A 26,426-nucleotide genomic window follows, 5' to 3' on the forward strand; every position below is an offset into this window, starting at 1 on the left:
CAAAATTTAAAAATTAGCCATAGTGGTGTGCGCTTATAGTCTCAGCTACTCTGGAGGCTGAGGTGGGAGGATCACTTAAGCCCAGGAGGCTGAGGCTGCAGTGAGCTGAGATCAAGCAGGTGTTACGTATGTCAGACAGCTGAGAAGACACAAGTGTGCCCTGGGGTTCAAACTGGCAGCCCCGTCTCCCTGTTCCAGGAATAGCATGAGTGCCAGGGCAATGTGTCTTTATTATGAGAGGAATGAGAATTGTATATCTCGACATTTGACAGGAGCTTGCTTTCCCCCAGGCTGTTTGAGGAAGGGCAGAGGAAAATGTGGTGCCCTAAGAAGGGAGGACGGAGGAGGCCGAACACTGGCAGGTGGAATCCCACCGATTAGTAGTGCAGGTCAGAGACCCGGGACGGGGGGCATTGCCATCACGGAAGCCACAGCAGGGAGCAGATAAAGCAGACAGGGATGGTCCCTGATGGTGACGGCTCCCAAGAGGTTATGGGGAAAGAAAAACTGAAAAGCCCATTCAATTTGGCAATTATGGCAGTGTTTATCTTCAGAAGAGCAGTTTTAGGGTGGGGTTTCCAAAGATGGGATTGGATGTTGTTTTGAATCATTAAGCTTGATGAGGTCTTTCAAAGGCCTGGCCAGAGGGTGCTGGGTGGAGACCACATTGAGAGGTAAAGGCAGAAGTGGGGGGCCCTTAAGTAGACAGCAAGGGAGGAAGAAATGAAGGGGCCCAGTGATGGTTAGGGTGAAGTGTTAAGACTGAGAAAACAAGGACATGTGAGAAGACGAGGGAAGAGCATTGGAGAGAGCAAAGACACTAGAGGAGATGCTACTTGGCGGTCCCCAGAGAGCTGGGAGACGAGGGAACCCAGAACACAAGCAACAAAGAAGAAAAATGAGATAATTTGTAAGAGATAGCATTCGAACATGCCAAACGAGCAGGGCACTGGTGTTCAAACACCTGTATCTCCCCCATGTAACCAGTCAACTAATATCTTTCCATATTTGCTCCAGATTTGTCTTTAGAAATAAAATGCACGTTCTGAAGTCCTGTTCATATGTGGCACCAGTCCTGCTGCCTGTGCCTCCTGTCCTGAAGTCGATTTCTGTCCTTCCCATCTATGGTTAGTTTTAGTTTTGTTTTGTATGTTGGCATGTTTTCTTAACTTTACAGAAATGTTATATTGTACATATTTGATAATTTTTATAAATATTGCATTCCGGAGGCATGTATAAATATAGCTCCAGTTCAGTTATTTTTATTTATTTACTTATTTATTTTTTGAGATGGAGTTTTGCTCTTGTCATCCAGGCTGGAGTGCAATGGCATGATCTCGGCTCACTGCAATCTCCACCTCCTGGATTCACATGATTCTCGTGTCTCAGTCTCCTGAGTAGCTGGGATTACAGGTGCCCGCCACCATGCCTGGCTAATTTTGTATTTTTATTAGAGACGGGGTTTCACCATGTTAGCCATGCTGGTCTCAAACTCCTGACCGCAGATGATCCACCCACCTCGGCCTCCCAAAGTGCTGGGATTACAGGCGTGAGCCACTGTGCCCAGCCCAGTTATTTTAACTATTGTATAGTGTTCCATTGTATGAGTTCTACTGTTTATATGCTATTGATGGACCTGTAGGGGTTTTACAGTGTTTGTGTATTATAGCTGTGCTGCAGTGAGCATCCCATCACATTGTGTAGATTTGAGGAGGTATTGGAATTCCCCCAATTGGACATTCCCAATTGCCCTCTAAGCATGTGTCTGTTTATCCTCCCATCAGCAACCTGAGAGTTCCCTAACTCTGCAATACTTGGCGTCATCAGACTTTTCATCTTATCTGATTGAATGGGTGTCATTTCCTTTAGGTTTTATAAGTATCTTTTCATATGTGTATTGACTGTACAAGTTTCCTTCACTGTTTTTTATTTTATTTTATTATTATTTTTTTGAGACAGAGTCTTACTCTATCACCCAGGCTGGAGTGCAGTGGTGCGATCTTGGCTCACTGCAAGCTCCACTTCCCGGGTTCACGCCATTCTCCTGCCTCAGCCTCCCGAGTAGTTTAGCTGGGACTACAGGTGCCTGCCACCAAGCTCGGCTAGTTTTTTTGTATTTTTAGTAGAGACAGGGTTTCACCGTGTTATCCAGGAGGGTCTCGATCTCCTGACCTCATGATCCGCCCACCTTGGCCTCCCAAGGTGCTGGGATTACAGGCGTGAGCCACCACACCCAGCCCAAGGTTCCTTCTGTTAACTTGTTCGTATCCTCTGCCCATTTTTCACTTGGAATTTTTTGGCTTATGGGTATTTAAGCCTCTTAAAATATATATTCTGGAGAGATGCTAATCTTTGATTAATTATATGCATTGCAAATATCTAGTACATTGTGGCTTGTCTCTCTTCCCTGCCTTTAAGAGTGTTTTGCTGGACCCAAGTAATTTTTAAATGTTAATGTTGTTAAATCTATCAGTGTTTTGCCTATATGGCTTATGCCATTGAATCTTGTTTTAAGAGATCCTTCCCTACCCTCAAAGGTTTCTGAATTTTTAATCTCATAATAAGATTTTTCGTAAGTTCATCTGAAATGTATTTTTATGATTGTATTTAGTAGGGACCTAATTTTGTTTTTCTGTGTTTGTAACCAGTTGTCCCAGCACTGTTTACTCAACATCTCTCCTTTCTCGCTGGTCTGTAGAACTCTCCTAACATATACCAAGTTTCTGTAAGTGGGTGGATGGGTTCCTAAGCTCTCTACTGTTAACAGAGCTTGCTCTCTCGCAGGCCAATGCCTCACCAGGTGATTGAAGCAGAAAAACTTAGGTGGTGAAAAGAGAAGATGGGGCCTCTCCTAAATAAATCTGTTCCTGAGATTCTAGAGGCAGAGGGTATGTAAATCTGAAGCTACACCATATCTCCTAAAATAGTATAAAGCTACAGAAGTATAATAGTGTGGAATGGTGGTGGGAGTCAATAAGGGTTAGGTCACTGCTGTGGTTTAAACAAGATGGGCTAGAATCCTCTCACAGGCACAGGCAGCTTGGAGAGGATGCAATAGTGCATGGTATCAGGGGCCAGACGCCTCTTTTTCTTTCAAGGTCAGTAAGTGGCTTTCACCTCATGACCTAGGCTGACTGCTGCACACTGGCCGTCAAGTCACACTCCATCTAGCATGAAAGGAGGTTAGAAAATGATGCATTTCCTCTTCTTAAAAACACGTCTCAAAGTTGCACACAGCACTTTTGCCTATATTCAGTTGGCCATTAGTCCCATGGCCATACCTGTCTGAGACTGAGAGACTGGGGAAATGTCTTTATTTCAAGTGACCGTATATCCACCTAAACAAGATAAGGGATACGTGGTTATGGCGTGTCTTTTGGTTCACAACATAGATGATGAAGTTATCCAAAAAACGAGAAAATGGGGTGTTGAGGGATCATGTGAACCATAAGCTGATGTCTTCAAAGACGGTGGAAATGGGCCCTGAGAGGCAGCAGATGAGAGCAGTGGGGATTAAGGTAGACCTCCATCCTGGGGTTAAAATGAGGGGAGGGTGATGGAGCTGGACCAGCACTCAGAGCGGTCAGTGGTTAAGGAGACCCTGTGGCCCCCCACGGCTGCCACCATCAGCTCTGTACAGAACGCCTGCAAGTGGCTTAGAGTGGCCAAGGATGAGGTGCAGATCCATGTGCACCTCCCTGCCCCCTCTGTGGACATTTTTCTGCCTGACAGCATAGTGTATGTGGATTGCAAGTCAATCAAACTATCCAAAGTAGAAGCATGCCTGTGGTTTGTGATTCGGTGATGTGTTTTATGCTTATGTGAATTGAATGGGGAGGCAGGGACCTGGGGTCACCCATTGATAAGGTAGGGCCCTGTAATCACCACCTTTCTTTCAGCTACTTGGGAAAGGTGGTGTGAGGGACAGTGGATTTTGGGACAGCTTTGAATGGTGGTAGGGAGGAAGGGTCCAGTCTGAGTGAATGGCCAGAAAGTTGTGGGGAAGCTTTGAGGACACTGGACAAGAGCTCCCTGGAGGCAGCCAGGAGATACTTGTCAGTACATCTGACTAATGGCCAGTTGGATATAAGCAGAAGTGCTGTGTTGCTGTGTGCAACATTGGACACCTTAGGAAGGACCTTGAGACAGTGGTTGTGGACTCTCTAGAGAGTAACAGTGACAGTAGCAAACCCTTACCCAGGGCCAACCTTGTGCTAGGCTCGCACTAAATGGGTTTACCTTCAATTCTTGTAACAATAGGAGGTAACTACTATTCTAATTTCCATTTTGCAGATGAGGAAACTAAGGCACAGAGATCACTGACTTGCCCAAAGTCAAGCAGGGAGTAGTTGGTATACTAACCCATGGTATGTGGTTTGTAGAATAGGTGCTCTTGACTAGTAGAAATAGGTCCTCCGTGCAGTGTGTAATGGATAGCAAGCATGGGCTGCCATCCTTCTGTCACGGCCACTCAAAACACCCAACAGAGGCTAGGCATGGTGGCTCACACCTGTAATCCCAGCACTTTGGGAGGCCGAGGTGGGCAGATCACCTGAGGTCAGGAGTTCAAGACCAGCCTAACCAATATAGTGAAACCTGTCTCTACTAACAGTACAAAAATTAGCTGGGTGTGGTGGCAGGTGCCTGTAATCCCAGCTACTCAGGAGGCTGAGACAGAAGAATCACTTGAACCAGGGAAGCAGAGGTTACAGTGAGACAGGATCACACCATTGCACTCCAGCCTGTGTGACAAAAGTGAAACTCTGTCTCAAAAAAAAAAAAAAAAAAAGGTATAATCTTATAATCCCAGCACTTTGGGAGGCTGAGTCCTGAGAATGACTTAAGCCCAGGAGTTTCAGACCAATCTAGGCAACATGGCAAGACCCCATCTCGGCTAAAACTAAAAAACATAGTCTAATTTTAGCTATTCATGTGTGTGTGAAGTGGTGTCTCTTTGTGGCTTTGATTTGCATTTCCCTCGTGCTGACTAATGATGTTGGGCACCTGTTCATGTGCTGACTGGTCAGATATCTTTCTTTTGTTACATTTTACTAAGTTTTAAACTTTAAAGTCAAAGATTTCCCTATGAGAATGACTTTTAAAATGACCAAAAAAGGGGAAGATAACATTAATTCTTGGAGAGAAGGCCTCTAAGAAAAATACAGTTGTAGCAAGCTACTACTTTGCAAATGACCCATGCATTTTAATTTTCCCCTAAAGAAGGCCAAGGAAGAGCCTTGTCACCTCAGGGCAGGAGACATAGGGACTTGGGTTATTTCATAAGAGTGGTAGGTTTGAACACTCAAACCTGGAAGACTCCTTAGAGGTTCTCCCAGGAGGCAGGGAAGGGGCCCCATCCTTGGAGAGAGGAGGATATGACTTAGGGCAGCGGTCACCAATCTTTAGGGACCAGGGACTGGTGTCATGGTAGACAATTTTTCCACAGATAGGGGTTGGGGGGATGGTTTGGGGCTGAAACTGCTCCACCTCAGGTCATCAGGCGTTAGATTCTCATGTGGAGTATGCCATCTAGATCCCTGGCATGTGCAGTTCACAATGGGGTTCGAGCTCCTGTGAGAATCTAATGCCACTGATTTGACAGGAGGCAGAGCTCAGGTGGTGATGCTCATCTCCACCACTTACCACCTGCGGTGCAGCCTGGTTCCTAATAGGCTACAGACTGGTACTGGTCCATGGCCTGGGGGTTGGGGACCCCTGATTTAGAGGAAGTAAAAGCATGGCTTACCCTGGGCCCTGGGGTGTTCTGGGAATAGGAAGGATGGAGAGAAGAGAGGAGGTAGGGAAGACCTTCTCCCCTTGCTCCCCATTTGGGATTCAGGGAGAAAGTCAGGTCTCAGGCTCAACAGCACCTGATCCTGCACGATCTTCCAAAGGGAAGTCAGTGGGGTTGGAAGGTAGGCAGGGGTTATCTTCTCTTAGCCGCGGCACAAGACAGAAGTTTCCCACCATTCCTGAGGGGCAGGTGGTAGGTCCCCAAGTAGAGAGCCAGCAGTCCCTCTCTGGACTGCAATGGAGTGGTTTGAGGTGTCCGCTGAGCCAAGGGTCTGTCAGAGCTGGGGAGGCTGGGCTGGCTTGCAAGCACCTCTAACCAAACCAAGAAATCAGGCTCCAATGTCTGCCAGCAGGGCCTACAGGTGCCAGCAGAGATGGACAGCCAGGAGACCCCAATTGGCCACCCAGAGCCACCTTCCTCTGCCTACCCCACCCTCCAGTATTCCAGAGCCTACTCGGAGGGGAACAGAAGAAGCCTGAGAGGCTGAACACACACACACGGGGAAACAAATACAGTAAAATATTTGGGGAATCGGGAAGAATTATTTGTACTATTCCTGCAACCTTTCTATAGGCTTGAAATTATCAAAATAAGTTTTTTTAAATTGTAGTATTGTTTTCATATTAAAACACTGAGTTTTTTTCTTTCGTTTTTTGATTTTTCTTTTTTACTCCAGCGTGACTTACGCTAACAATGGGTGGTCTCGATTTTGAAATACTTTCTTCTCCAAGGCTTTCATGAGACCCTCTCTCTGCTGGTTCTGAAAATGTTGGATTTTGTCTCAGCGCTTGCTCCTGGAAACAGCCAAGGTTAAGAAAACCCCCAATGCTTTGTGTTCTAGCAGACAGCTTCCTGCAAAGAGCCATCTTCCCAGAGCACTTAGGCCTCTTAGATGCCTCCCTTGTTTAATTATGACAAGAACACACACACACACCCTCCAAATTCCCATTCTTAGTTTTCTAAATGATTAGCTGAGGTGCTTTTCCCCACTGATTAATGGGAACAAATGCTCATTAACCAAACTTCCTTCCTTTCCCCAGGTCCCTAACTTTCCTGAGCCAGCAGACATCCCCTCTGGAGAAGAGGTTGGCCCCAGAGTCAAACATCCTCTGATCTGATCCTACCGCCCTTCCATTCCGCTGCTCCACATCTGTTCTTTCTGGTCGTGTTTACTCCCCTATTAAACAAAACCAAAAAACGTGTTTGCCTAGATCTTGAGACTCTGGAAGATTTTAACAGTCAGGGGTTCCCCCTATTGCAGTGGTCCCCTTTCCTGCCCCTTCCCATCCTTGCAATAATCCTTTTGAATAAAGTCTCTCCTTACTAAATCCAGTTCCTAAATATTAATTTTTTTAGAGATAGTGTCTCGCTTTGTCACCCAGGCTGGAGTGCAGTGGCATGATCATAGTTGACTGCAACCTCGAATTGCTGGGCTCAAGCAATCCTCCTGCCTCAACTGAGGCTACATGCATGCACCACCATGCCTTGCTAATTTTTTTTTTTTTTAATTTTTGTCAAGACGGGGTCTTGCTATGTTGCCCAGGCTGGTCTGGAACTCCTGGCCTCAAGTGATCGTCCAGCCTCAACTTCCCAAAGCACTGGGATTCAGGCATGAACCACCGCACCTAGCTCCAATTTTATTTTGTTTGGCAGTTTCTTCCTACTCTTCTTCCCTCCTCCTGCTCATTCCTTGGCCATTTTCCACCTGCTTCTCTACTTTTACCCTAGGTGCAGGAGATTTTCAGGACTCAGTTCTGATTCCTCTTCTCTGCTTGCTCCTCCTCTCTTCCCAGTGTGATCCTATCCATTCACGTGGCTTTCACATGCGGGTTGCCTTCCCCAGTATCTCTCCCTCCTAGCAGAGCCTGCTGTGCTCACAGTGTCCTCATGCACATTTAGCATTGCTCATCTCCCAGGGTCTTGGGCACTTACGAGTGGCCATGTGGCTCAGCTCTGCCAAAGTCTAGTGCTTGGGTCTTCCAGAAAAGCTGTTTTCCCGGTTTTAAAGGCGGGGAGGGGCGCTTCAGTCGTCATCTGCCATTTTTCCTTGCATGGGACACAGATGTGATGCTTTGAGATGTCACAGCTGCTTAGCGACCACCAGGATGAAAGTCACAGGCAAAGCATGTATGATAGAGAAGAAAACCACAGAGGCTGGAGACTTGATGACTTCCTTAAGTAGCTGCCCTGGAAGCCACCCCTGGACTTCTTTTCTGTTTGTTTGTTTGTTTGTTTTGAAATGGAGTCTCACTCTGTCACCCAGGCTGGAGTATAGTGGTGCCATCTTGGCTCACTGCAACCTCTGCCTCCTGGGTTCAAGCGATTATCCTGCCTCAGCCTTCCGAGTAGCTGGGACTACAGGCGCACACCATCATGCCCTGCTAATTTTTGTATTTTTAGAGAGATGGGGTTTCACCAGTTCCGGGCTGATCTGGAACTCCTGACCTCAAGTGATTCGCCCACCTAGGCCTCCTGAAAGTGCTGGGATTACAGGCATGAGCCACCGTGCCTGGCCTGGGCTTCTTTTATGTTATTAATAGAAACCCCTATCTGGTTAAACTATTATAATTGGGTTTCTAGTACATGCAGCCTTATGCAAGCCTGGCCTACCTTTCAGTCAGACATCTCTGCTCACTTGGTATCTCTTCCACTTAGGTGTTCTCAAAACACTGTTCTTCTCTCCCACCAATACCCCAAATCTGCTCCTCCGGTGTTTAACACCCCAAAAAAGCTTGTCTAAGTAGTTTCTCCAGAATTCTTCTTAGAAAGGAAGCTGTATGCTGGGCACGGTGGCTCACTCCTGTAATCCCAGCACTTTGGGAGGTCGAGGTGGATGGATCACCTGAGGCCAGGAGTCCAAGACCAGCTTGGCCAAGATGGTGAAATCCTGTCTCTACTAAAAATACAAAAATTAGCCGGGCATGGTGGCAGGCGCCTGTAATCTCAGCAACTCGGGAAGCTGAGGCAGGAGAATCGCTTGAACCTGGGAGGGAGAGGTTGCAGTGAGCCAATATCACACCATTGCACTCCAGCCTAGGCGACAAGAATGAAACTCAGTCTCAAAAAAAGAAAAAAGGAGGTGTATTTATTTAAGAAAACATCTTGATGAGAAGCATCAAGTCAAAGGTGAAGCCCTAAAGGCATATATCAGAAAATTGTATTGGAACAGGATCTTGAGGCTAGGGGATGTAAGGAGAAGAAAGTGTTTCTTGTAGCTGGATATTGTAATATTTTCACATCTGTTTCCAGGTAAATAAGCTGGGAGCAGAATTCATCCCTTTTCTCTTGTAGCAATGCAGCCATTCCTTCCTCACTGCATTCCTCATTATCTTGGGATGGTTCTTAAGAAATGTCAACAGAGTTCTCCAAAGCTTCATCCTCAGTGGGAATAGCCTCTCCATCCCCCAGAGTCACAGGTGGTTTACTCAGACACTGCATCATCACAAACCATCAACTTTCACCCTTGCATGGGGCGTTGCTCGCTCAGCCCCCTCCCACAAAAGGACATGGTGCCATAGTCACTTACAGGTTCCTTCTGAGGGTATGTTCTGTGCATCCCCACTGCTGGTACCAAATACTGCCTGCCTTCGTTGGATTAGAAGGAACAGACAGCCACTTAGACTGCCTTAGGGAAACACAAGATTATTACACACCTGTTAATATATATTTTTCTATTTATTACCCTTGCTTTTTAAAAGGGTCCTGTTTAGTGACTTTTCTTCTACTGAGTACAGGGTCTGGTTTAAGCAAGGGGAGCTGAATATCTCTGTATAATAATACTTGGAGAGGGATTTGGCCTCCACTTGATGTAGAAGGAAAAGAAGCCAATAGGAGGCAGGTGGCCACACATTATGATGTAAGTAACCTCTGCCCCAAGAGCTCCCAAAACCTTTGATCAAGTCAGTCCAACCCTGAAATAGTGACTATTCACAGATAACTCACAGAGTCAGGGATGTGGATTTTATTCTCATTTACCCATCCTGCTCACCATTCCCTGGGTCCTTGCAATCTGAGTATTTGAGTCTTTATTCAGATCTTGGAAATTTTCTGCCCTTATCTATTTTCTCTGTTTTCTCTTTTTGGGATTCCCTCAAGACTGGTGTCAGATCTCGGAAATTGTTTTTTAGTCTCTCTTCAGTGTTGTCTCCTACTCTGTATCCCTTTGTCTTTTCCCCCCTCTGTATGCTAGAATTTTTCTTCTAGCCTTTTGAGATTTTATTTTTTGACAATCTTTTTTTTTTTTTTTTAATTTTCAAATACTCATGATCTTTGCTTGCTCCTCTCTCATAGTTGTTATTTTTGATGGAGGCAATATCTTCTCAGCTCGTACTGAGAAATGAGTAAATAGTTCTTGAAAGGTTTTCTGTTTAATTGTCTCAGTTTTCTTTAGCCTTTTTGTTTATCTGTTCATCTTAAGTCCTTTCATTTGTTTTATAACTCTACAAAAATGGTTGGTGATCCTTGCTTGACTGTTCACATTTATAAATGAAGAACTAGATCAGGTGTCTGGAGTGACTTTCCTTGGCAGATGTCAGTCTGGCGGTGGGTTAGAGTATCATCCAGTAAATATTCATTCCCTCACCTGCTGGCCGCATGAGGGAAGCCTGATCCCAGGCCATGTCCTCTTTCCCCTCTGGGGTGTTCTCTGTGGTGCACGGGAACTGCCTGCACTCAGTTCCTGTTCAGCTCTGCTGCTGGGGACTAAATTGAAACAGGACCTGCTCTAGTTTAGCCAGTGTCACCCTTTACTAGTTACCATCTCATTTATCTAAGAAAATGTATCTTCCAGCCAGGCGCGGTGGCTCACGCCTGTAATCCCAGCACTTTGGGAGGCCGAGGCGGGTGGATCACCTGAGGTCAGGAGTTCGAGACCAGCTTGGCCAACATGGTGAAACCCCATCTCTACTGAAAATACAAAAATTAGCTATAGCCGGGCATGGTGGCTCATGCCGGTAATCCCAACACTTTGGGAAGCCAAGGCAGTGGATCACGAGGTCAGGAGATTGGAACCATCCTGGCCAACGTGGTGAAACCCCATCTCTACTAAAAATACAAAAATTAGCCAGGTGTGGTGGCGTGCACCTGTAGTCCCAGCTACTCAGGAGGCTGAGGCAGGAGAATCACTGGAACCTGGGAGGCAGAGGTTGCTGTGAGCCGAGATCACACCACTGCACTCCTGGCAACAGAGTGAGACTCCATCTCAAAAAAAAAAAAAAAAAAAAAATTAGTCGGGCATGGTGATGGGCACTTGCAATCCCAGCTACTTGGGAAGCTGACGCAGGAAAATCACTTGAACCCAGGGAGTGGAGGTTGCAGTGAGCAGACATGGCGCCACCGCACTCTGGCCCGGGAGACAACCTGAGACTCTGTCTCAAAAAAAAGAAAATGTATCTTTCTAAAGTATGTATGTGTGTGTGTGTGTGTGCATGCGCGTGTGCGCGATAGTCCCTTACAGTGACAGTTTCCTAGCAAAACAAAAGAGAAATAGAATGGGAATTTGGTATCTGGAAAGCTAAGTTATATTCTGCTATCAATAGCCATAACAATCTGGTCAGTTCACTTCTGTGGGCCTGTTTCTCATATTTATAAAGTGAAGAGTTTAAAACAAATTCATGATTCCCAAACTAGGGATTTGGAGAGTAGTAAAGATGATCCAAATAGTCTTTTAATGGTTTTTAAGAGCTATGACAAGGCCACTCAAGCTATTGGCTGATTACTGCAGGGAATGGAGCGAAGCAGAACGAAGCATAGTGTGAGCGAAGAACACAGAACTCTCGGCATGTGGAAGGTGGGCCCTGGAGCGCCTGCTGAGCTCCCTGCTCAGCCCCAGCTGTAGGACCTTCAGCCAACTGTCCCAGGCTCAGCACCGTGTGCCTTGAGGGTAGGACAGAGGGGCTTGGGGGGCTCAGTCAGCAGTCACCACAGATGTAATCTTCCAGGGATATGCTCTGAGCTCAGGAGGAAATTCACTTCTTCATGCCAGGGAATGTATGACCCACTTTGGTATATTCCAGGCAACGTGGAGATATAGAAATGAAAAGACTCAGGTCTCAAGGGGCTTGAAGTCTGATTCACTGAAATAATTTTTAGTTTCCAGAACCACAAGACAGACCCAAGAGGACTGTGTTGGCAAAACAAATGGCAGAGTGGAGCTGGCCAGAGGTATCTGTGCGTGGCAACTCCGAGACAGCACCTGACTTCAGATGGCGACACTACAGGATGGAGTGGGACATGCCTGCAGACAGGTGTCAGCTGCAAAAACACACAAAACAACCAGGACGCTTCTGGCTGCAAGGACTTGAAGCCTTAGGGGGTGATATTGGTTAAACTGAGGGTAGGCTTTGTCTTAATGGGGGCTCCACCTGACTTCAACAGTCAGGAGTTTATTTTCTCACTGACACAAAGTGGAGTAGGGTGGCTCTGGGTTTGATTTATCCAGCAGTTCAATTCCATCTTTGATTTTTTTTTTCCATTCTTTCCATTTTCCTCTCTGGCATTTTCCTCTCTAGCATTCTCACTTGCACAAAGCCAAGTACAGTGGGAGAGAGAGGAGAGAGAATCTTCCTGTGTCATTTCTTTAAGGTCAATGAAAACCATTCTTAGAAGCCCCTGGGCAGATTTCTCCCTGAATCTCATTGGCCAGAATTGTGTCACATCCCCATGCCTAAGCCAATCACTGGCAACGGGTGTGGGATAGTTGTGGCCAGCCTAGACCCATCAGAACGTAATCCTGAGTCTCAAGGGGGAGGGTGGATGCCAGAATGAAGAGTTCCATCCACTTTCCATTAGAAAGAAAGGAATGGGAGAGGAGCAGGGAAGGCTCCAGACAAACAACTAACAGCGTTTGATACAATAACTTTCTTATGTTTCTGTAACTTAAGGTCCATTTTGTCTACTGCTGGAATATAAATCTTAATTAATACCTGCTAGATTCTGTTGTATACACTGTCCTCTTCTCCCTGGAGTAGTACCCAGGGTGAGGGAGCCTGTGACCTCTGTAATGTCAGGACATAGAGGATAGGGTTGTGGGGGGCGGGGGCCACATGTGGTCCCTTGATTGCCACCTTTCTATTGTGGTTTCTTTTCTTTAAAATAAAACTTTTATTTTACAGATGAAGTCTCATTCTCTCACCCAGGCCAGAGTGCAGTGGCGTGATCTCGACCCACTGCAGCCTTGGCCTCCCAGGCTCAAGCAATCCTCCCATCTTAGCCTCCTGAGTAGCTAGGACTACAGGTGCACACCACCATGCCAGGCTAATTTTTTATTTTTTGTAAAGATGAGGTCTTGCTGTATTTCCCAGGCTAGTCTTGAACTCCTGGCCTGAAGTAATCCTCCCACCTTGGCCTCCCAAATTTCTGGGACTACAGGTGTGAGCCACCATGCCCAGCCCTAAAAAATTGTTGATTGTGGTAAACACATAAAATTTACCATTGTAACCATTTTTAAGTGTACAGATAATAGTGTTAAGTATATTCATATTGTTGTGAAACAGATCTCCAGAACTTATTCATCTTGTAATATGAAATCCTGCACCCATTGAACAACTTCCCATTCTCCCCCACAACCCCCTTAAGCCCCGGCAACCACAATTCTATTTTCTCTTTCTATTAGTTTGACTACTCTAGATACCTCATGTAAGTGGAATCATACAGTGTTTGTCTGTTTGTGACTGGCCCTATTTCACTTAGCATAATGCATAATGTCCTCAAGCTTCATGCATATTGTAGCATGTGACAGGATTTCCTTCCTTTTTAAGGTGAAATAATATTCCATTGTATGTTTATACCATATTTTGTTCATCTAATCCTCCATCAGTGGACATTTAGGTTGCTTGTACCTCTTGGCTATTGTGGATAATGCTGTTCTGAACATGGATGAGCTAATACCTTTGAGATCCTGCTTTCAATTTAGATACATACCCAGAGGTGGGATTGCTGGGTCATAAGATTTAATTTTTTGAGGCCAGGCGCGGTGGCTCAAGCCTGTAATCCCAGCACTTTGGGAGGCCGAGATGGGCGGATCACAAGGTCAGGAGATCGAGACCATCCTGGCTAACACGGTGAAACCCCGTCTCTACTAAAAAATACAAAAAAACTAGCCGGGCGAGGTGGCGGGCACCTGTAGTCCCAGCTACTAGGGAGGCTGAGGCGGGAGAATGGTATAAACCCGGGAGGCGGAGCTTGCAGTGAGCCGAGATCCGGCCACTCACTCCAGCCTGGGCGACAGAGCGAGACTCGTCTCAAAAAAAAAAAAAAAAAATTTAATTTTTGAGAAACCACCATGCTGTTTCTTTACGGTGGCTATGTCATCTTACGTTCTCCCCAACAGTGCACAAGGGTTCCAGTTTCCCTGCATCCTTGCCAACATTTGTTATTTTCTGTTTTTTTTTTTGATAGTGGCAATCCTAATAGGTGTGAGGTGGTATCTCATTGTGGTTTCATGAGGTATAATTTGAGCATCTTTTCATATGCTTTAAGACCATTCATATATCTTCCTTGGAGAAATGTCTATTCAGGTCCTTTGCCCATTTTTAAACTGGGTTATTTTCTTGTTATCATTGAGTTGTAAGCATTTGTTATATATTCTGGATATTAACATCTATCAGATATTATCATATATCAGATCTATGATTTGCAAATACTTTCTCCCATCCCATAGGTTGCCTTTTCACTCTGTAGATTGTTTCCTGTGATGCACGAAAGTTTTTAAGTTTAATGAACTCCCATTTGTCTATTTTTGTTGCTGTTGCCTGTGTTGTTGGTATCATATCCAATAAATCATTGTCAAATCCAGTGTCATGAAGCTTTTCTCCTAGGTTTTCCAGGAGTTTTATAGTTTTGGGTCTTAGGTTTAGGTCTTTAATCCAGCTTGAGGTAATTTTTGCATATAGTGTAAAGCTAGGGTCCCATTGCATTCTTTTGCAGTTGGATATCCTGTTTTCCCAGCACTGTTTGTTGAAGAGACTGTCCTTTTCTTATTCCCTTACCCTTGTTGAAGATCATTTGACTATGTATGCAAGACTTGTTGCTGGGGTCTGTCTTCTGTTTCATTGATCTACAATGTCTGTCTTTATGGCAGTACTACACTGTATGTTTTATTTTATTTTATTTTTAAAGACAGTCTCGCTCTGATGCCCAGGCTGGAGTGCAGTGGCGCAATCTTGGTTCACTGCAGCCTCCACCTCCTGGGTTCCAGCAATTCTCCAGCCTCAGCCTCTCGAGTAGCTGGGATTACAGGCGTATGCCACCATGCCTGGCCATCTTCACTCTTGAGCACCTGTGTCATGGTAGGTCAAGGACCCCTGACAGCCAGGGTCCCAGGCAGGAGGGGGCACAATCCCTTCTATTATCTTGGATTCTACCACCCCACCCCCTTAGAGGGAGACTATAGACCCCTGGACTGTTCCCAGAGATCCATTACCAACACTTCATTCTGTTGATCTCCTCTTGCACTTATGCCTCCCCCAGCCTGGAGAGAGTTTTAAACATCTTGTCCCTGGCAAGGAGACCCTGGCTCAGCCAGTATTCTTACCTAATTTTTCTGCCTCATGTCCAAAGTGCAGCTGTATTAAATGTATTAAATAAAAGGAAAAACTTGGGCCAGACGCAGTGGCTCACAGCCAGCACTTTAGGAGGCCAAGGTAGGTGGATCACCTGAGGTCAGGAGTTCGAGACCAGCCTGGCCAACATGGTGAAATGCCGTCTCTACTAAAAATACAAAAATTAGCCAGGTGTGGTGGTGCACGCCTGTAATCCCAGCTACTCGGGAGACTGAGGCTGGAGAATTGCTTGAACCTGGGGGGCGGAGGTTGCAGTGAGCCGAGATCACGCCACTGCACTCCAGCCTGAGTAACAGACAGAGACTCTGTCTCAAAAAAAAAAAAGAAAAAAGAAAAACTTGGTTTTACCATTTCTGCTGGGAAGTCTGGAGCAAAGGCCACCGGCAGTGCCATTCAGCCTGAACATGGTGAGGTGGGTGGGAGGGCAGGAATACAGAGACTCTTCCTTCACCAGGTTGCAGGTGGGCATTGACCTCTTGGTGGTCTGGTGCAGCCTCCCTGCCTGGGGCCCCCTGCCTTGGGCTCGTCACTGCCCAAGGATCAGATGAGCTGATGGAGGACCCTGAGCCAGAGTTAGTTCTTAGCTTAAACTCTGCAGCCGTGCTTCTCAAAGTGTGGTCCCGGGGGCCCATGAGGTCAAAACTGTTTTGTAATAAAACTACATTACCTTACCATTCTCCTTCTATTACAAGTATACACAGGAGTTGTCCAGAAGCTGCATGATATGATACGTGATATCACAAAGGATTGACTACAAAAGCAGATATGAGAATCCAGCTGTCTTCTCTTTCTTTCTTTTTCTTTTTTTTTTTTTTGAGATGGAGTTTTGCTCTATTGCCTAGGCTGGAGTGCAGTGGCATGATCTCAGCTCACTGCAACCTCTGCCTCTGTGTTCAAGTGATTATCCTGCCTCAGCCTCCAGAGTAGCTGGAATTACAGGCATGTGCCACCAACCCTGGCTAATTGTGTATTTTTAGTAGAGATGGGGTTTCACCATGTTGGTCAGGCTGGTCTCGAACTCCTGACCTCAGGTGATTTGCCAGCCTCGGCCTCCCAAAGTGATGGGATTACAGACGTGAGCCACCGCGCCCAACCTCCCCTCCTGGGTTTTCAGCAATTCTCTCTACCTCAGCCTCCCAAGTAGCTGGGATTACAGGTGCCCGCCACCATGCCTGGCAATTTTTTGTATTTTTAGTAGAGATGGGGTTTTGCCATGTTGGCCAGGCTGGTCTTGAAATTCTGACCTCAGGTGATCCACCCACCTGGGCCTCCCAAAGTGCTGGGATTACAGGAGTGAGCCACTGCACCTGGCCGAATCCAGCTCTCTTCTATTAAGATACTGTATTTATTCTAGTAAAGAGAATTGCAAAAATGTAAACAAATGCCAGTCTTCAGGACAGTTTTTTGGTTTGCAAAAATATAGCTATATTCAAAAAACGTAGTTATGTTAAAATGAAATGTTTATTTTTGTTATTTTTTAAAAAGTTGATACGTAATGTAAAAAAATTATCAGTTGTAATATCTCAACAAGATAGCACTAACATAACAAAAGGTCTTTGCAGTCCTCAGTAAGTTTTACAAGTTTCAAGGGGTCCTGACACCAAAACGCTTGAGGACCATTGTCCCTCCAGAAGGCTGCGGCTTGTTTCTGGTGGCTTTACACTTCTGCTGTCCTTCAGCCACGTCCCTTTTGTGTCTCCAGGGACTCCTCCATTTGCCTTGAATTTCTCCTTCTGTTAGCTCCACTCCAGTGTGGCCACATGAGGGCAGCCAATTCCACCCTTAGCCCCTTCTGGGGCCTCAAGCGCAGGTGTTCACCAGGTCGGCCTTCAGCGTCCAGTTCCCACTGAGTCCCTGGCTGGTGGTACTGGAGAAGCAAAGATGATAAACCAGGTCCTTGTTCTGTGGGAGGCTCAGGCCTCCTGTACTCTCCCTCCCAGGGGCCAGGAGAGAGCAGACAGAACCTGAGCATATCACAGGTTTGACATGTTTGGTGAATGAACATTATTATCTCCGTGTTGTGTAGAATTCCATCTTCCAGATCCTGAGCTTTAACCTGGAAGGGTTAGGCCTTCTTGCCATTGCCTGCAGGGAAAGAGCACCCTGGAACACTTACTGTTCAGGAGCACGTGGTTGTCATGCAGTAAAGTGAGAAGGGGAGAGGAGGCACCTTTTATCTAGCCTTGGATTAAGGTGCAAGTAAAGGCCATATGTGAAGTTTTCCCTGAAACTAGGGCCTCATTATTTTTTATTTTTTATCAGAACAAGTCATGGAGATCTCTAGCAATGAAAACAAAGCCCTGCAGTCATTCAACATAGACATAATCCCTACATCCTGTTAGCCAGCGGCTCCTATGACTTCTCCCAACAATCTTAAAGCAACAATCTTAAAGAGCTGGCTCAAATGCTGGTCAGTGGAAAGGGCATCAGCTCTGAAGTCACAACACAAAGGTTCAAATCTGACCCTCCTGGCTCCTGGTCTGTGCTCTTTCCCCCTTACTATAATGCCAACTTCACTTTGGTTTTTACCCCCCAAATATTCATCATTGTGTTGAGTCAACTCAATGATACATAAAAAATCAGCAGTCTCTGATCAAATGTGGCCTCTTGGCTAACAGGAGCAGGGCTTTGAAAGGATAGGCAAGGTAATATTCCTGGTTCCACCATGTGTTAGCTGTATAACCTCGGGCAAGCTGCTTAACCTCTCTGAGTCTCAATTTTCTCAACTGTAGAAAGCAGACAACAATATTACAGGGTTGCTGAGAGAATAATATGACATTACGTTTCTAAAGTGCCTGGCTCATAGTAAGTGCTCAATAAACGCCAGTTATAAACATCACTGCATTTGAAATTCACAACTTTTTCAAAGTTAGAGTCAGAAAGAATTTCAGAAGTCCTGTAATTCAGTGTTTTCCAAAGTATATTCAAAACACTCACTTCCCTCAAGGTGCTTCATTAAAAAGGGTTCTGTGGCCAAATATGATGGGTTGTGTATTAAAGCCTCAGAGAAGCCACAGAGTAAAGAAACCTGTTGAACTTTGATTACTCCAATCTTTATCAAATGGATTTGACTGTAGAACCCTCTTCACACATCACTTTTTAACTTCCAGGTTGCCGGTAGACAGAGCTCAGTCACCATTAACCATCATTAAGAATCATAACAGATACTAGATAACATTTTTGGAGGGTTTGCTCTATGCCAGGCACTGTAATATGCACAAGGCATGCATTATCTCACCTTATTCATAACAACACTAAGAAGTAGTGCTATTGTCTCTTATGGATGAAAATATAGGCTTAGGCTGGGCGCGATGGCTCAAGCCTGTAATCCCAGCACTTTGGGAGGCCGAGATGGGCGGATCACGAGGTCAGGAGATCGAGACCATCCTGGCTAACACGGTGAAACCCCGTCTCTACTAAAAAATACAAAAAACTAGCCGGGTGAGGTGGCGGGCGTCTGTAGTCCCAGCTACTTGGGAGGCTGAGGCAGGAGAACGGCGTAAACCCGGGAGGCGGATCTTGCAGTGAGCTGAGATCCGGCCACTGCACTCCAGCCTGGGCAACAGAGCAAGACTCCGTCTCAAAAAAAAAAAAAAGAAAGAAAGAAAAAATAGGCTTAGAAGACTCAGTAATTTGGCCAAGGTCACGTACTAAGAAATCGTCAGCATGCAGACTCAGGTTGGCCTGGCTCTGGAATTCAGCCTTGCCACCTCCCTGTACGGTTTCCGCAGCCCACTGCATCACACCTGACTGTTGGACAGTTCTTCCTTGTATTGAGCTGAAATCCAATTCCAGTTCCAATCATACTGTTTCTCCAGGATGCACATAAATATATGGTGAAACGTATATTTAGTTTTGATTCTAAATATCCTTTATTTGTCATTGTTTCTAGAATTCTATTTATTACGTTCCTTTTTCTCTTGACTTGCTCAAGTACTTCAGCATTTCATTTGGACTAAAAAACACAATTCTGTCTGCTTTCTTATAGTATGATATTTGCATTTTTAGGAAGTGACACATTATCAAAACATATAAGAACTAAATTTTTTTAAGAGGGGAAAAAGACAAGGTTAGGAGGCTAAGGTGGGAGGATTGCTTGAGCCCAGGAGTTCGAGACCAGCCTGGGCAACATAGTGAGACCCTGTCTCTACAAACACCACCACCACCACCAACAAAAAATTTAGTTGGGCATGGTGGCACATGCCTGTGGTCCCACTAGTCAGGAGGCTGAGGTGGGAGAGTCACTTGAGACCAAGAGGTCGAGGCTGTAGTGAGCCATGATCACACCACTGCACTCCAGCCTGGGCAACAGAGCAAGACCCCATCAAAAAAGAAAGTTTTAGATGTACAATAACAAAGTTATTTTTCCTGTAGGAATTTTGATAACAAAGTTGTCTTTTATAGCTGTGGTAGTATTGCTGTAAAGCTATGAAAGTACCTCTGGCTTTTACCCAAGTGTAGTAGTGTCTCTCTCTCTCTCTCTCTTTCTCTTTCTCTCTCCATAGCAGCACATTGTTAACTGTTTCTCACCAGTAGCACTACTTTTATTATTTTTATGACTCATTGTCTCCCTTATTTAGTAAACAAAGCATACAGCCACTAAAACCAAGTAGCTGGGCTATTCACAGCAGCTTTTCCCCCATACACTGTGGTAGTTCCTAACTACAATCTGTTTGTGACCAATAGCAGTTCCTAGTGATGCAAATAGTACTTTCCATTTAAACAATTTCATTATAGCCAATGCTAGTTCTGAACATACCACTGAAAGAAAAACACTTGAGTTCTCAATGTGGTTTGACCAATATAGCTTGGAACTATCACTTTCCTTGTTCCGAACACTATACTTCACTAGTTCGGCCCAAGATCTCATTATTTTGGGTAGCTGCATTATCCTATACATGCATATGGAGTTTGTCTCCACCCAATTAATTTTCCCCTGCAATTCTGCTATACATCAGCAGTTGTATTTTGGAGCCCACATGAAAGGATACTATACTTAACATCTGTTCAAGTTCATCTGTTTAGGTTTGGCTCATTGTTCCAGCCTGTGATGATCATCTAGGAGTGGCGATCATTCTCCTTCAGCCTGTGTCCTCTGTGAAACTGATAAACCTACCCTAGAGCAGCACTTTCCAACAGAATGTTCTGTGAACATGGAAATGTACCAGATCTGTGTTGTCCAATATGGCAGCCACATGCAGCTTTTGAGCACTTGAAATTAGTCTCATGCAACTGGGAACTGAATTTTAAATTGTCTTTAATTTTAATTAATTTAAATAGTCCCATATGGCTAATAGATACCATACTGGACAGTGTCACAGCTCTAGATGTTTACCTGAAATGCAGGTAAAAATATTAAGTAGAACAGGGACCTGCTTCTGTCACTGGAATCCAAACTCTGGACTGGGGATGGTCATTCAAGGATTATCAACGACCTGTATTTATAATAATTTAGTGCACAATTTCATCCACCAGCGTATATGAGTATCAGTGAAGGATTTTGTCAAATGCCTTATAAAAAGCAAGATGGCCTAGATATATGTGGCACTGCCCTCCTCTACCAGTCTCATTATTTTTTTTTTTTCCTACAAAATAGGTTTTTTTTTGTTTTTTGTTTTTTGTTTTCCTATTTGTAGAAGTCATACATACCCACTGTGGCAAAATGCAGGAAAGTACCTAGAGGAAATTAACAATGACCAAAATTCTGCCATCTTGAGATAACTACTGTTAACATTTCAGCATTTTTCTTTCAGCTTTTTTTCTGTGTTGGTATTTTTCACATCGTTGAAATCATACCTTCTCTGTTACTTACCTCCTGTTTTTTTTTATTTAAAAAATATTTTTAAAAATTTTAATTGACATATATATCTTTATCATGTTCAACATGTTGTTACACTGTGGAATGGCTAAATCAAATTAATAAGCACACACATTACTTCACATATGTATCATTTTTTGTAGTAAGAGCACTTAAAACCTACTCAGCAATTTTCAAGAATACAATAGTTATTAACTGTAATTATATAAACCAAAAATAAAATTCTAAGGCCCTGCAACCATCTGAAGGGACCCCTCCTCCCGGCTAGGGCATTCCAAAGTTAGCCTAAAAAACTGGTTCAGGCCATGATGGGAAGGGAGGGTCAGACATGCCTCATTATGCTCTCCTCCCTTTGGGATTTCAGGAAAAGCCAACGAGCATTTAATATCAACATAGACCTTAAGTCCGCTAAGAAACATTTACAGTCTCTTCTCTCTGAAGCCTGCAACCTGAAGGCTTCATCTGCATGATCGAACTTTGGTCTCCACAACCCCTTATCATAATCCAGACATTCCTTTCTATTCATAATAACTCTTTCAACCAATTGCCAATCAAAAGTTTTAAATCTACCTAGAACCTAGAAGTCCCCTCACTTCAAGCTGTCCCACATTTCTGGACTGAAGCAATGTGTATCTTACATGTTTTGATGTCTCATGTCTCTAAAATATATAAAGTAGGCTGTGCCCCGACCACCCTGGGGACATGTTCTGAGAATCTCCTGAGGGCTGTGTCATGGGTCATATGTCACTCATAGTTAGCTCAGGATAAATCTCTTCAAATATCTTATGGAGTTTGACTCTTTTTGTCAACAATACCATGTTGTACAATAGATCTCTTGAATGTATCCCTCTTATGTAACTGAAATGTTGTATCCTTTGACCAACACCTTCCCAACCCCTGCCTCCCAGTCCTTGGCAACCGCCATTCTACTCTCTGCTTCTACGAATTCAATTTTTTTTTTTTTTTGAGATGGCATCTCACTCTTGTTGCCCAGGCTGGGGTGCAATGGTGCGATTTGACTCACTGCAACCTCTGCCTCCCGGGTGCAAGCGATTCTCCTGCCTCAGCCTCCTGTACAAGTTCAACTTTTTCAAATTACACATGTAAGTAAGATCATGCAGTATCTGTCTTTCTGTCCCTGGCTTATTTCACTTAATGTAATGTCTCCAGGTTCATCCATGTTCTTGCAAATGACAGGATTTCCTTCTTTTCTAAGGGTGAGTAGTATTCCATTGTGTATATATACCACAATTTCTTTATCCATTCATGCACTGATGAACACTTAAGTTGATTCCATTTTTTGGCCATTGTGAATAATGCTGTAATGAATGTGGGAGTGCAGATATCTCTTGGATATACTGATTTCATTTTCTTTGTGTATGTATATATTATAGTAGCAGAATTGCTGGCTCATATGGTAGTCCTGTTTTTAAGTTTTGCTTTTTACATTTTCTTTATATTTCTAAATTTTTAAGAGTTTTTATAAATATTTCTCACATTATTAAATACTCTTTGAAAACAATCTTGAAGGCTGTATAATAACTCATTGTATCAATGGTTAATAATTTGCATCACCATTCGCCTGTTGCTGTACTTTCAGCTTGTATCTAAGTTTTTGGTATTACAAATGAAACTGTGCTGAACATCTTCTTGTGCAAAATAACTTCCTGGAGGTGTATTATTAAAATTAAGAATATGAACATTGTAAAGGCTAACTCTTCTGAAAGAGGAAATAAGGTTATCCCGGACCATGTGCTGGCTCTTAGTGGCCAATTCTTTCCCTTCTGAATATTCAAGGCCACCCATTTCATCCTCTCTTTTAGCCACTCATCCCATATTAATGTCAAGCTCACCTTAATAAACTTTTTAGATTCTAATTTTCTTAGCCTTTTCGAAAATCAGGAAGACATTGCGTGCCTCATCAGTCTTCCAGCAGTATTTCTGTTAATGAAGGTTCCTTAAAAATAAAGTCTCCTGATCTGTGAGCTCCCTCAGTAGCCTTGAATATGACATATACAGGTCAGAAGACCTGAGTTGTTCTGAGGCAGCAAGGTGCTTTCTTACTGCCTCCTTCGGTACCTGGAGCTTCAATTTCTCTTTCCAATAGTGCTCTTCAACTTTCCACCCTGACCATAATTCTCTTTAATAAGGGAAACCAAAGGAGTGTGTGGCAGACAGCGTCAGCTACTGGACAAAACTCATGCTCTCCTCTACTTTCCAGGCACACAGCTGGGAGACATCTCCCAGACTCCCCTGCAGCCAGCTGTGGCCATGTCATTGAGGGCCAGCCAGTGAAGCATGGGCAGAAGTGATGTGTGCCTCTGCCAGCCTGGCCATTAAGACCCCCTCATGGAGTGGAGATGATACCCAGGGAGACCTTGGAATTCACATGATGAAGAGACCAGAGCTTTTGTTGACTAGTAGTGTGGAAGAGGAGCACCCTGCTGAACCACTCACCTCTCCCAACAGTTGTGTTGGATTGTGGACCTGTTTTCTCTTTGCCCATTCTGGGCTCATTTGCAATTATAACCTCATTGCTTCTGCTTGAGCTGTCTTTCCTTTGTCTTGGATCATGAAATCAAGCATGCTTAATTTTTCTCCAAATACCTTGGGATTCTCCTTCCTAACTCTTGGTACAGAAACAAGCTGTCCCAGGCTCCTGGATGACAGGGAGCTTTCTCTCACTCTCATCTTAGCAACAGGTTCCCCTGGTGGTACAGAATTAGATCCGAAATGGTACTTCTCTTTATCATTTTCTCTGCTTTCTGAGAAATGGAATTGCCATTTTGGCAAGAATTTGGAAGAAATTGTATTTCAAATTTTAATACAATTGAGAAAAAACATAACCACAGTTGTCTGGTACGTAATGAAGGTAGATCTTGCTGAATGGAACATCCTTCTCTGCAACTTGGTGGGTTTGAATGGCTGAGTCTGGCAGAAGAAATGGTAGAGAAATCAATGACTCTACAGAATAAAGGGGAAAGGATTTGGAGTTCTGGAAGCAATACAAAAGGGAAGGGGTAGGGAGGAGAGATGGGAGGATGAGGAGAGCCAGCTGGATCACTCTGTGAGGGGAGCCAGCCTAAAATCCTAATGGGACCGGATGGCTCAAGAGCTTTTGAGAACAGTGGTGTCCAATATTTCATCTGAAGTTGTTGCGTAGATTTCCTCCACTCCCCTGAGGGGTTGGTGCGGTGCCAGGCTGGACAGGGACAGCACACAAATGGTGAGGCAGCCCACAAGCCAAATTCTCCAGATGCAGGGGCTGAGAACCAGCGGTGACTGTACATGTGAGCCTCTGCCCGCCTTCCGCGCTGGCCTCCCTCCTGAGAACTGGCCAAACTTTTGAGGCAGAATTTAGACTTCCAAAGAGTGGAGAATAGAAGTTTGAACCAGTCTTATCTAGGGAGGCTCCCACTGACATCCAAATTACATAATAAACACGGCCACCAGTAAAATACTACTACTACTACTATAAACAAAATAAGGAATTAAGTACACAGGTCAGGAATTTGGCCCCTTAAAACACTGAGGCCAGAGAGATTACACAGTGTGCCTCAGTGACGCTCTGCTCTGTTCTCAGATTATCTGGCTCCTATTCCTCACGTCCTCAGTCCTTGCCTGGGAAGAGAGTGCAGTGAGCAGGGTAGCTCCTCACACCCCTCCTCAGGTACCAGGTGCTCCTGGGCCCTCAAGGGCTCAGCTCTTCCCTGAGCAGCTCCCGCAGGGGCTGTTGGGTTTATCGATGACTTGTTCTGTCAAAGAGCTGAGCTCAGGGGAACATATTGGGGGAGTGAGGTTCCTACCACCTTGGAGACAGTTTTTCCTAATAAGGGGAAGCATGTGAGAAATATGTTCACTAATAAGTTTGTCAGTGGTCATAAAGATATTTGTCTGATGGCAGAAGGCCTAAGTCTTTGTTCCCATAAAAGATTTACTCCTCCAACCAGAAGAATGAACCAAAGGTGGTGAGACATTGGGGCCATCTGGGCAGCCACGGAGAAAGAGTTTGTGGATCTGACCCACTGTTCTCCTCTTGTCCAGATAAGGACGTGTGTTTGTATGTTGACTGGTGAGGATAGGAGGAGGTTTCCTGAGTGCAGAGTGCCAAAGCACAAAGCCTGAGATAAAAAGGCATAAATAGACCTAGAGCCTGACCCAGAGCCAGGCCCAGTGTCCTTGGGCTGGTAGGACTTGCAGGCCAGGTCCCAGTTGGGAAGGGGGGACTGGGGCTGAGCAGCTGTTGTGGAAATTTCCATGGGCTGTCCACCAGCTCTTGGTAAGCTCTTGCACTCGGCATGGCATGGGGAGGACATGGGTTATGAAAGAGGCACAAGACTTAGTCCAAGCTTATAAGGAGCTAGGCCCCTAGAGAAAAAAACTCAGGAAGGCTTGCCAAAGCAGCAAGTAAACAAACAGGTTGGAAAACTTTTGAAACAAAGTTGTAAATAAGGTCAAGGCATGGAACCAGTCAAGAAAAGTCAATATCATCTTCCAATTATTAGAACCTCATTTCACCTTCTAAGGAAAATGTTGAAAATACAAACTTCATATTAAGGTAAAAGTGGATTTTATTACTTTAAATACTAATAAAGAGGTGACAAACAATATATTAGTTTTTTAAAGAAAAAACTTTTTATAATTGCCACTTGCCAGAGTTTGAGATATTCTTAAGAATTCAGGTTAGCCGGGCGCGGTGGCACGTGCCTGTAGTCCCAGCTACTCGGGAGGCTGAGGTGGGAGGATCGCTTGAGCCCAGGAGTTCTGGGCTGTAGTGCACTATGCCGATCGGGTGTCCGCACTAAGTTCGGCATCAATATGGTGACCTCCCGGGAGCGGGGGACCACCAGGTTGCCTAAGGAGGGGTGAACCGGCCCAGGTCGGAAACGGAGCGGGTCAAAACTCCCGTGCTGATCAGAATTCAGGTTAAACTTACAAAATCGTTTTTAATACAGAAATCAATGAAAAATTATCCAAAAACATTAGTTCCACGCATTGGTAATTATTACCAAAAGCCTTACAGCCTTACATTTTGTAAAATCAGTGTTGCAACTATCCCAGGAATTGGAGGTCTGTGTTTTTCCCCTCTCTAGTTAAGATTCAGGTAGTGTGTGTGTTTGCGCGTGTGTGTACATGCATGTGTGCATGTGCAATGTATGAACCCACAATGCTCACCAAAATGCTGGACTCCCAATGCACTGGTTAGGATGCCTTTGCTTGTAATTAAAGAAGCCGTGAGAAGATATATTAGTTC

General features: G+C 44.7%; 1 long non-coding RNA gene across 1 annotated transcript; it reads left to right on the forward strand.

Moving 5' to 3' along the window:
• Window positions 1-1,948: 1,948 nt before the first annotated feature.
• Window positions 1,949-26,074, forward strand: LOC117075654. Its single transcript, XR_004434075.1, has 3 exons — window positions 1,949-1,993; window positions 12,931-12,936; window positions 25,886-26,074. It is a non-coding gene; the product is annotated as an uncharacterized LOC117075654 (long non-coding RNA).
• The last annotated feature ends 352 nt before the right edge of the window (window positions 26,075-26,426 follow it).

The sequence above is a fragment of the Trachypithecus francoisi genome, unplaced genomic scaffold, assembly GCF_009764315.1.
Source record: "Trachypithecus francoisi isolate TF-2019V2 unplaced genomic scaffold, Tfra_2.0 Lachesis_group5, whole genome shotgun sequence".
NCBI lineage: Eukaryota > Metazoa > Chordata > Mammalia > Primates > Cercopithecidae > Trachypithecus > Trachypithecus francoisi.